The sequence below is a fragment of the Dicentrarchus labrax genome, unplaced genomic scaffold (assembly GCF_905237075.1).
Source record: "Dicentrarchus labrax unplaced genomic scaffold, dlabrax2021, whole genome shotgun sequence".
Classification (NCBI taxonomy): domain Eukaryota; kingdom Metazoa; phylum Chordata; class Actinopteri; family Moronidae; genus Dicentrarchus; species Dicentrarchus labrax.
The window spans coordinates 1,604,254-1,607,562 of NW_026136723.1; positions in this window are offsets into that span (position 1 = coordinate 1,604,254).

Genomic DNA, 3,309 nt, shown 5'->3' on the forward strand with positions numbered 1-3,309 from the left:
TCTTTTTCGGTTTTCATTTCGGTCGTTCCTGGCCATGCTTTTGAGGGGATTCATTTTAAATGTTTTCTGTCTCTCTGAGGAGTTAGAGACAGAGAGAGAGCGTGCGCAGCTGCTGTGGGCTCCCCTGATTGCCATGACAACCAAAGCCTGCTCACACACACACACACACACACACACACACAGCTAGCTACAGAGAATGACAAGACATTAATAAGCTAGCGCTAGCTGGCTAGCTAAAGATAATTAGCAGGTGGCTAACAAGCAAACAATTTAAAGCTGAATGATTTTAATATTAACACAAAATAAGAACAATACACCTTAAATATTTTACCCTACTATGAGCTGTTCCTTAATTTACATTAGCACTCCTTCAGGAGCATAATACAATTAAACACATTAACCAAAGCTAGCACTTAGCTAGCGATTAGCGCTTAGCTAGCGATTAGCATGTAGATAGCGATTAGCGCTTAGCTAGCGATTAGCATGTAGATAGCGATTAGCACGGTTAGCTAGCGATTAGCGGTTAGCTAGCGATTAGCACGTAGCTAAGCGCTAGCTTTGGTTTATGTGTTTTGGTGTGCTAGCTCTAGCTAGCTAGCTAAAGAGAATGACATGATATTGATATGCTAGCGCTAGCTAAGGAGGATGACAGGTTATCAGTATGCTATAGGGAGGATTACATGGCATTAATAATCTAGCGCTAGCTGGCTAGCTAAAGATAATTAGCAGGTGGCTAACAAGTAAACAATTTAAAGCAGAATGATTTTAATATTAACACAAGTTCAATACACCTTAAATATTTTACCCTACTGTGAGCTGTTCCTTCATTTACATTAGCACTCCTTCAGGAGCATAATACAATTAAACACATTAACCAAAGCTAGCACTTAGCTAGCGATTAGCGGTTAGCACTTAGCTAGCGATTAGCGCAGAGCTAGCGATTAGCTTAGCTAGCGCTTAGCGCAGAGCTTTGTGTTTATGGCTAGTAGAAAGGGATTAATATATGGGCCAGGCAGGCAGAATCAAAATGGCTAGACATGGTATTAACATATGGGCCAGAGCAAGGCACAATCAAAATTGCTTTAGGAATTTTCTAGTTATTAAACTTATTATTATTCTTCCGTACGTTTTTCGGCGCGCTTCTTCTCCCCCGGAGCTTTTGTCGCACATACACAAAAAAGGTATCAAAACGTGCGGCTCGGATGAGGACATCTAGTGCTATGACTTTTCTAAGAATTTCGCCAAACGGTTTGCCGATAAATCGCCAAAAACCGGTCCAAAAAATGAATGGGTGTGTATTGCGAGAACCTCCAACTGAAAAAAACTGCCAGAGTGCGTGACATCATCGCTAGAGTGTGGGGAGAGAGAAAAATTTGTGGAAAAATAAATTTGTAAACTGCTGTCATGGCCACAAATTTCACTCTACCGAAATAATTTATAGATAGAAACGTAGGTAAATTCGTTGGGGTCGCAGTGATACTACTGCTGAAGCTGTCAGACAAATAGTTTTGGCGGGAGACGCACTGATGCGCCAGCAACTCCCTCTCATGGCCCCATCTACTCCCATGTTAAATTTTAGAGGAGGAATCTTGAAAAACGCTCGTTGAACCTCTTCTCTCTCAATCTCCCCAGGTCACATTTTTTAACTTTAACCACTGAAACTCGGCAGTGCTATAGTCAACAAGATGACGACGCTCACGGTCTTTTCGGTTTTCATTTCGGTCGTTCCTGGCCATGCTTTTGAGGGGATTCATTTTAAATGTTTCTGTCTCTCTGAGGAGTTAGAGACAGAGAGAGAGAGCGTGCGCAGCTGCTGTGGGCTCCCCTGATTGCCATGACAACCAAAGCCTGCCTCCACACACACACACACACACACACACACACACACACACAGCTAGCTACAGAGAATGACAAGACATTAATAAGCTAGCGCTAGCTGGCTAGCTAAAGATAATTAGCAGGCGGCTAACAAACAAACAATTTAAAGCTGAATGATTTTAATATTAACACAAAATAAGAACAATACACCTTAAATATTTTACCCTACTATGAGCTGTTCCTTAATTTACATTAGCACTCCTTCAGGAGCATAATACAATTAAACACATTAACCAAAGCTAGCACTTAGCTAGCGATTAGCATTAGCTAGCGATTAGCTTAGCTAGCGATTTAGCGTATGTTAGCTAGCGATTAGCACGTAGCTAAGCGCTAGCTTTGGTTTATGTGTTTATGTGTGCTAGCTCTAGCTAGCTAGCTAAAGAGAATGACATGATATTAATATGCTAGCGCTAGCTAAGGAGGATGACAGGTTATCAATATGCTATAGGGAGGATTACATGGCATTAATAATCTAGCGCTAGCTGGCTAGCTAAAGATAATTAGCAGGTGGCTAACAAGCAAACAATTTAAAGCTGAATGATTTTAATATTAACACAAAATAAGTTCAATACACCTTAAATATTTTACCCTACTATGAGCTGTTCCTTAATTTACATTAGCACTCCTTCAGGAGCATAATACAATTAAACACATTAACCAAAGCTAGCACTTAGCTAGCGATTAGCGGTTAGCACTTAGCTAGCGATTAGCGCATAGCTAGCCATTAGGCAAGCTAGCGATTAGCGCAAGCTAGCTTGGTTAATGGTTTATGTGGTTTATAAGAGAATACATGGTATTAATATGCTAGCTAGCGTGCTGAGAGCAAGCAGGCTAGACATGGTATTAACATATGGGCCAGAGCAAGGCACAATCAAAATTGCTTTAGGAATTTTCTAGTTTTCTTATTATTCTTCCGTACGTTTTTCGGCGCGCTACTCCTCCCGGAGCTTTTGTCGCACATACACAAAAAAGGTATCAAAACGTGCGGCTCGGCCGGGAATCGAGTGCTATGACTTTTCTAAGAATTCCGCCAAACGGTTTGCCGATAAATCGCCAAAAACCGGTCCAAAAAATGAATGGGTGTGTATTGCGAGAACCTCCAACTGAAAAAAACTGCCAGAGTGCGTGACATCATCGCTAGAGTGTGGGGAGAGAGAAAAATTTGTCGAAAAATAAATTTGTAAACTGCTGTCATGGCCACAAATTTCACTCTACCGAAATAATTTATAGATAGAAACGTAGGTAAATTCGTTGGGGTCGCAGTGATACTACTGCTGAAGCTGTCAGACAAATAGTTTTGGCGGGAGACGCACTGATGCGCCAGCAACACCCTCTCACGGCCCCATCTACTCCCATGTTAATTTTAGAGGAGGAATGTTTGAAAGGCGCTCGTTGAACCTCTTCTCTCTCAATCTCCCCAGGTCACATTTT